This window comes from Heterocephalus glaber, unplaced genomic scaffold, assembly GCF_053883595.1.
Source record: "Heterocephalus glaber isolate CG9 unplaced genomic scaffold, H.glaber_assembly_v1.0 deba00001553, whole genome shotgun sequence".
Lineage (NCBI taxonomy): Eukaryota > Metazoa > Chordata > Mammalia > Rodentia > Bathyergidae > Heterocephalus > Heterocephalus glaber.
In genome coordinates, this window is record NW_028258344.1 from 21,163,045 (window position 1) to 21,171,717 (window position 8,673).

The following is an 8,673-nucleotide window of genomic DNA, read 5'->3' on the forward strand; positions in this document are numbered from 1 at the left end:
GCAGTTCTCGACTAAATTTTTATCAAATATTGGAAGTTCTTCTATGCCAATATGGCCTGGAATTCAATTGAGCCAGTTACATTTCATTCATATTTTCACTCACTGAAACCCATTTTGAGAACAGACATGATGGTTGGCAGTGGACTTAATGAGGTGATATGATTTTTTATAGTTTTTAGTTTTATTAATACATATTTTCAGTACATAATGATTACATTCATCATGAGGAGTTGGTACATGTACATAACACATATTAGTTCTTTTTTCATCCCCTTCCCTTCTCCTTCCTACCCCTCCCTCCATTTTTTGGTCACTTTCCATTTTATAAAAAGATCTATTTCCCTGTTTCCTGTGATCTATCTTTTACTTTGCTCTTTAATTTGATTATAATTTGAGTTTCTCATGCAAGAGAAACCTTAAGATATTTGATTGTGTGTATGACTTATTTCACTTAACATTATGGTCTCAAAGTGCATCCATTTTCCTTCGAATGAATGGTTTATCTTTCTGTATGGCTGAATAGTACTCCATTTTGAATAAATACTACATTTTCTTCATCCATTAATTTGTTGATGGACATATAGGCTCCTTACAAGATTTAGCTATTATGAGTTATGCTAGTATAAATGTAAGTATGCATGTATCATTGTAATATGTGTCTTTCAGTATTTATGTAGAAGAGGAAAAGCTTTTTGGAATGGAATTTCTAGTGTTAGTTTTTTGAGGAATCTGATATCCATAATGGTTGTAGTAGTTTACATTCCCACCAAGAATGTAAAAGGATTCCTTTTCCCCCCGCAGCCTCACCACCATTTGTAATTGTTTGATTTCTTTCTTTCTTTGGTACCAGGAATCGAACTCAGGCCCTTCTGCTTGCAAGGCAGGCAGCAGAACCACTGAGCTAAATCCCCGGCCCCTGTTTGATTTCTTGATGATAGCCATTCTTTCTGGAGTAAGATGGAATCTCCATATTGTTTTAATTTGCATTTCTCTAATGGACAGAGATGTTGAACAATTTTTATGTATGTATTGGCCACTAGAATTTCTTTGGAGAAGTGTCTATTCATTTCACTTGCCCATTTTTTATTGCATCTTTTATTTTAGGAAGACTTTTTATTTATAAAAATTCTAGATATTAGTGCCCTGTCAGAGGAATGGCTGGCAAAGCTTTATTCTCATTCTGTAGGCTGTCTCATCACTCTATTTATTATTTCCCTTGCAGTGCAGAAGCTTTTTAACTTGATATAATCCAGTTTGTTGATGCCTAATTTCCTTGCCTATGTTGTCAAGCATTTTACCTATTTTATCTTCCAGCAGATTGTGTTTCTGTTTTGACATTTTAATCTTTGATTTATTTTGTTTTTAATTTAGTACATGTTGAGACATATGGGTCTAGACTCAGTCTTCTGCATGTGGATACCCAGTTCCCATTTGTTAAAGATGCTATCTTTTCTCTAGTGAAAGATTTTGGCCCTTTGTCAAAGATCAGATAGCTGAATATGATTGAGTATTTTCTGCATTCTTTATTCTGTTCTATTGTTCCATGTGTCTGTCTATGTGCTGATGCCAGACTGTTTTTGTCACTGTACCTTTGTAATATAACTTGAAATCCAGGATTGTGATGGCTCTAGCTTTGCTCTTATTACTCAGAATTACTTTTGCTATTCTGGGTCTCTTCTGATTCCATATGAGCTTTTGGGTTATTTTCTCTTGTTCAGTGAGGTATACTGTTGGTGTTTTGATTGGAATTGTGTTAAATCTGTTTATCAATTTTGGAAGTATGACCATTTTGACTATATTAGTTCTGCCTATTCAGGAATAGGGGATATATTTACATTTTCTGATATGTGTTTTTCCATTTTCTGATGCCATTGAAAGTGATATAATTTTTTTTAAAAAGAGAAATATATCACCAAGTCTTTGAAGAGAGACAATTTAGTGGAGCAAGCAGATAACATGAAGAAACATTACCTGGCAATGATCAAGCTCTAAAGTATCAGGTGACATTCTTTAGAGGAGCAAGAACCAAGAGACACTCTCATGTAGGTGGAGGAAGTTGCACAGAGGTACTGATTCTGGGGCTTGAAGAATGAGGTGATGTGGAATTCACCAAATCAGATTTACCTTAGGGATGTTCTTAGAGGAAGACAAAAGTGGACTAAAAGCCTAATAAATGGAAAGCATGATATGTGCAGAATCATTGGAGGTGTTAAATATATGGGATAGGGGATTGAATAAAGGAGGAAATTGGAAAAGTAGGTTGGGTACTCCTCTTCTAAAAACCCTTGGATACATTTCTAGTGAACATTTCAAAACATTAATTCATCTGGTGTCAGCTTAGTGGCAAAGTTCATATGCTGAAATTTAATCTTTAATATAATGATGTTTGATGATGGGCCTTTTGGGAAGTGATTAGATCATGATATAATCCTCCATGGGATTAGTATCTAGTTAAGGTGAGACAAGAGAAGGCTTTGTATCTCCTCCTCCTCCTCCTCCTCCACCTCTTCTTCCTCCTAATACTACTATGTGAAAACAGCAAGAAGATAGCTATCTTCAAACCAAAAACAGATCTCTTACCAGAACTCAACATTTGTTGGCACATTGACCTTGGGCTACTCATACTTCAGAACTGAGAAATAAATTGCTAATGTTTAAATTGTGCAGTCAATGATAATTTGATATATCACCCCACGTCACTAGGATAACTACTAAGAGACTCTGGAGCTCAAGTTCTTCATCTTTAATATGGAGATAACTTATTCCTGAGCTTATCATATATTGTTAATATATATATATATATGAATACTTTTTATTATAAAAATATATATTTACACAAGAAATATTTTACAAAATATGTTATACAATCATAAGTGATAATATATAAAATATATAATTGGCATAAATAAATATATATTATAGGATACTAATGTATACATGTGCATGTGTAAGGCATATGTTTATATTGCTAATAGTTTGCATAAAATAAATTCAATTATTTAAATAATTGTAAGCTACTATAATTATTATTAGTTTCTGCCTACATTAGTATTTGGACTTCTATGTCCACATTCTAAGATCCATTATATTTTGTTCTGTATGTCTCATCCTTGTGGATCATTTCTCTTTTTCCAGTTAATTTTGGGCAGCCAGTTTGGCACAGAAACATCTTGCCTACCTATACTAAACATCCTTCTCTCTTAGAACTAGATGTATTGGGGTATAAATGGTATACAATAAATTGAGCATGTTTAGGATGCACACTTTGATCAGTTTCAACAAATGAATATATTTGTAAAGCCATCATCACAATCAAAATATGAACATATCCCATACACCCACAAAAGTTTCTTCATGCTCCTTTCAGATTCCTTTTCCTCAACCTCCCTGCAACCCTGTCCCCCGTACATCATTAATCTGCTTTCTGCTATTACAAATTGATTGGAATTTTACAATCAGTTCTCTTTTTTAAGGTATGAAGAAAACAGGTTTGCTTACCTCACAGTCTTGGAAGCTGAAAGCTAAGATCAGGCAGCTCTATGTTGTGGGCCCTGATGAGGGCCACGTGTGGCTGTATCATAAGAGGAAGAGAGAAAATTGTGAAGAAGAGGAGATGGAGTCAACTGCATACAGAAGGGGTGTGTGTGTAAACCAGGAAGAAAATTTGAGGGGAGAGTCCAACCTCTCTTACAATGACCTTGTCTCTCAGGGCTTCCATGAAAGTAAGAGAAAATCTCTTGGAAGAAAACCATTCATTCTCCCCAATGTAGTGTCCATGTGATCTCACTGCCTTCACTAAGCTACAATTTTTAGAGTTTCTACTACCTCAGTAGGACCACAAGGAGGACAAAGCTTCTATCACAGAAGCCTTCATGGGACAGATCACACTCAATTGAAACACACACACACACACACACACGTGTGTGTGTATGTGTATTTTATGTCTATCAACTTTATTTATATGTGCTATTTAATCTGCCATTCAGACTTAAAAAGGTTTGTGATTAAGGTGCATTAACCATATATTTTAATGGAGTTCAATGTGATATCTCCACATGTGCATACAGTATGCATCAATCAAATCCAACTTCTTTTCCCCTCTCCTCTTCACCCTTCTCAGTCTCTAGTAATCATGATTCTACATTCAGGATGACTTTTTTAAACTGCCACATATGAGAGAGAACATGTGATACTTGTCTTTCTGTGTCTGGCTTATTTCACTTAATATAATGTCCTCCAGTTCCATCCATGTTGCCGCAAACGACAGTGTATATATTCTTTATGTGTATATACACCACATTTTGTAGTTTTAAAAATAACTTTTAAAAACACTCTTTTTCCCTGAGCATATTGTTTCTGAGGTCCATCTGTGTTGCTTCAGATATTATAGTACATTTTTTCTTTATTACTGAGTAAGATTTTATAGAATGGATATATGACAATTTGCATATCCATTCATTTCTTGGTGATCATTTAAAGATCAATTAGATTATTTCTAGTCCTGGGCTATTAAATTTGCTATACATATTCACATACAAGTCTACTGGAAAATAAAAATATTCTTTTATTTTTCTGGGATGAATATCTTTTCATAAATTTGCTGTAACGTATAGTAGGTCCAGGACTAACTTTCAAATGCCCTATGAAACCAGTTTGACTGAAAATGAATGAGAATGCCAGGTATTCCATATCCCTGACAAAACTAGAGATGGTCAATCAGTTTAGTTTTAAGCATGCTAGAAATATGTTCACTGAGATTTTAATTTATATTTCCCTAGTTACTTGTGATTTTGACTGGTTTTTTTTCTGTTTATTTACCATTCTAATCATTTCTTTGGTGATAAGTGTGTTCAAATCTTTTTCCCATTTTCTAATTATAAATTTTTATTTTCTTACTGTGCTTTAACAGTTTTTCATACCTTATGGATATGTCTTTATTATTAGGCACATCATTTGCAAATATTATCTTCAGATCAATGACTGCCTTTTCCTTCCCTTCATATTTTAAAATCTAATTGTGTATATTTGAAGTATATAACATGATTGTATCAGATACATATAGATAGTAAAATAGTTACTATACTGAAGTGAATTAGCATATCTATTATCTCACAAGCTCACTGTTTTGTGACAAGAGCATTTAAAACTTATTTACTTAATAAAAATTCTCTCATGCAAAATAATTTTGTTGAGTATAGTCCTATGTCATGCATTAGATCTCTAGACTTGTTGATTTACATATCTCCTACTTTGTATTCTTTAACCTACATCTTTCCATTTTCTCACCAGCTTCATTCCTGGTGAACTAGCCAATGTTTTCTTCTCTATATCTATATTTTTTTCTCTATTGGCTTATTTCACTTGTCGGCAACATTAGACTAGAGTGGACAACTCTGTCTCTCTCTCTCATGACACATTTTACTCTCATGATTTTTGTGGTGCACATTTACCTGTTTTTTTCTACTACCTCAGTGGTTTTTACATTTTAATGTATTTCACTCATGTTACATTTTATATTCTACCTAAACATTTGGAAGCATTTCAAGGTTCAATCCTTGGAGACATTTCATCTCTATTCTTTCTTTAGAATATCTAGTTCCTTGGCTGTCATATAAATGCCAGTGAATACCAAGTTTCTATCTGTAGCTATGATCTTTCCACTATTATCTAGATTCCAATACATGCACAACTGTACACTTGAAACCTTCCTTTGAATCTCTAATGAGCTTCTCAAAGTTATACTGTATTGTGTGCATTCTTAAATGAGAAAGAGACCATGAGCAATCAAACAAATGACTATACAAATTTTGGATAGTCACAAATACACAAAACATGTGAAAATAGGATATAAAATGAGTAGGCATTAGGATGATATACATTGGATAGATTTCTAAAACTTCATCTGATCTATCCTTCTCAGCCAACCACATTGCTCAAGACAAAGGGTCACTCTCTTTTGTTTAAATTGCAAGTCTAGTCCATAAACAAATTCCATCAACTCTACCTGTAAAATACATTACATATCCATCCACTTCTATCCATTTTCACTGCCTAGTCTAGGTCATTGTCATCACAAACTTTTAACCAGTGGAATAGCTTCCTAATTGGTCTTCCAGCTTTTATTCTTGTTCCTTAAAATTCAGTCTATGAATGGTAGAGAGAATGATCTCTTAAATCCATTAATCAGAACATGTCATTCCCTGGCTTAAAACTCTCTGAGAATTTAGAATAAATCTGCACTTAGAATAAATCTAGTGACTTTCCATAACCTTTAAGACCCTACATGAACTGGCTGCTGCCTGCTCATCTGACCTCATCATCTATTGTGCTCCACCTCTCTCATTATGCTACAGTCACACTGGCCTTGTGTCTAATCTATTAATTTATCAAGCAAATTACTGCCTTAGGCAGTCTCACTTTCTATTTTCTTTGGCGCAAGCTGCTACCATATCTTTATAGAACTTGATCTTTCTTGCAATTTGTATCAATTCAAATGTCACCTACTTAGAGAGGCCCTCAAATCTATCCAATATATACCATCCTAGTGCCTACTCATTTTATATACTATTTTCCTATGTTTTATGTATTTTTTGACTATCCAAAATGATTATAGTCATTTATTTGTTTGATTGCTTATGATCCCTTTCTCATGTAAGAATCTACGCTCCATGGGGACATATACATTGCTTGTGCTGCCATACATTCAGTGCCTAGCATTGTTCTTGGTACTTAGGTAGAAATGAATGAACATGTATTGAATGTGTGAATAAAATATTTCTCTTTTAAAAATAAATTTTGCTTTAAATGTACCTAAACCAGTGGATCCCACTCTGATTTACCATTAAATATATACTCTATAATTCTGCCAGTTTTATCTAAGGGCACTCTCACTTTAAATTTAGTAACTTACTTTTCAGAGGTTTGATTCAACACCAGTTTTATAGTGTTCAGCCCACACTCACTTAAGGGAATACAAAGACTGAGTTTAAAGATGCTGCAGTGAGAATGTCTTTGGAGAAAGCTGTTGCAGTCTGGGGTGTTTTTCTTGCCCCCATTTGGGAGAAAATCAAGCATTACTTCTCTTTTCTTAAACCAGGGAAAAGGTGCTTCAAACAGACCTCCAGAATCTGCTCCATGAGTTATGGAACTTGGATGATATGAGTCCCAAGTGTCTATAAGATCTTTCTTGTGCCATGGAGAGTGTTGACAACACTTTAAGCAAACTGATGGGAGGTCAGAATTGTGTGTGTTTCCTATGGACTGAAAGGCCCCAATAAAACAGAATGGGCTTGGAGATTATTTTAAAAGAATCTCAGGAGAGCTTCCTGATAGATGTAAGGTAATTCCAGCAGCTAGTCATATGTGGCATACCACAAGTGCAGAAGTTCTGGAATGTTGTGAGTATCTAGCTAGAAAAGAAGAATTGCCATATATTAAGGGATCTTCTGTGAGATGTTCTCCATGGAGATGATTCCTAGAAATTAATGGAAGATTCCACTTCAAATGTCTACAGTTAACATTGTAATTCATGCTAGAGACTGAATAATTTCCCCCAAGACTTAGAATAAGCCAGACATCTATGCTATCATTATTTCTATTCAACTTTGTACTAAAAGTCCTCCTAAGCATAATGAGCCATGGAAAATAAAAAAGGGGGACTTTTATAGTACAAATCAGTAAATAATCCATGTTGATATGAAATAAAACCTGAAAGTTTCATATATTGGAATGACACTAAAACTTTTTAAAAATGCTGATACATGCAACAACATAGATAAAATTCAAGAACATACCAAATGGGCAAGTCAGACACTAAATACTAGGCACTGAGGAAGTTGGTGAAGCAACACATCCACCTCTCCAAGATTCAGGATTTAGACACTGGAAAAAGCAACTTGAGTAGGAAAAGAAGGAGGCAGGTGGATCCTCAGGACTCAGGAAGGATCTGAAACATTACCGCCCATAGAGAAAGTGAAGAGACAGACTACATTGCCAAAAACAAAAAATGAGGGGGCAAATTATGCTTTCACCCCAGCTCCCACCTAATGGGATGAGAGAGGAGGATTGAATCTACAGAGAGAGAGTGAGGGGCGGTGACTCCAGAGGCCTCCAGAGAGAAAAGGACTGAAGAAGTGGATGCTAGGCATTGTAACACCTGGTGAGTGACTCCAGTCCAAGCAACTGCCATTTCCCCTGGGAAAGGTGCTTGGCCAAATGTCATTTTAGGGAGGGGCAAACTGAACCTGGGGCTTGGAGCAGCCATGGTCTGACTTCACCTCAGGGGTCCCAATGTTGAAATCCCAGTCACTGAGTGAGGAATAACAGAGGGAGATAGTCAGGGTTGGGGAGCTGAGGAGAGGCTGGCAAGATACTCAGAGTGTTGTAAACTGAATAACTCAGGCCCCTACCTAGCAACCAAAAGACAGGATCAGCCTGAACTTTTGTGGATTTGAAAGAACCAGAATTGGCACCCTACTGTAATCCTGCTGCCGTCTTGCTGGGAGTTTCCATCGTTCCACCCTAATCCTGCTGCAGGCTTACTGGGATCATCTAGTATGGATCTGGGCTCTGTCTGCCTCCTTTGTATACCAGGAAGAACAGAGACATGCCCTGAAATGGACACTACCACAAAGCTGTAGGCCCAAAAAGATAACCACAGGCTTGAAATCTTGT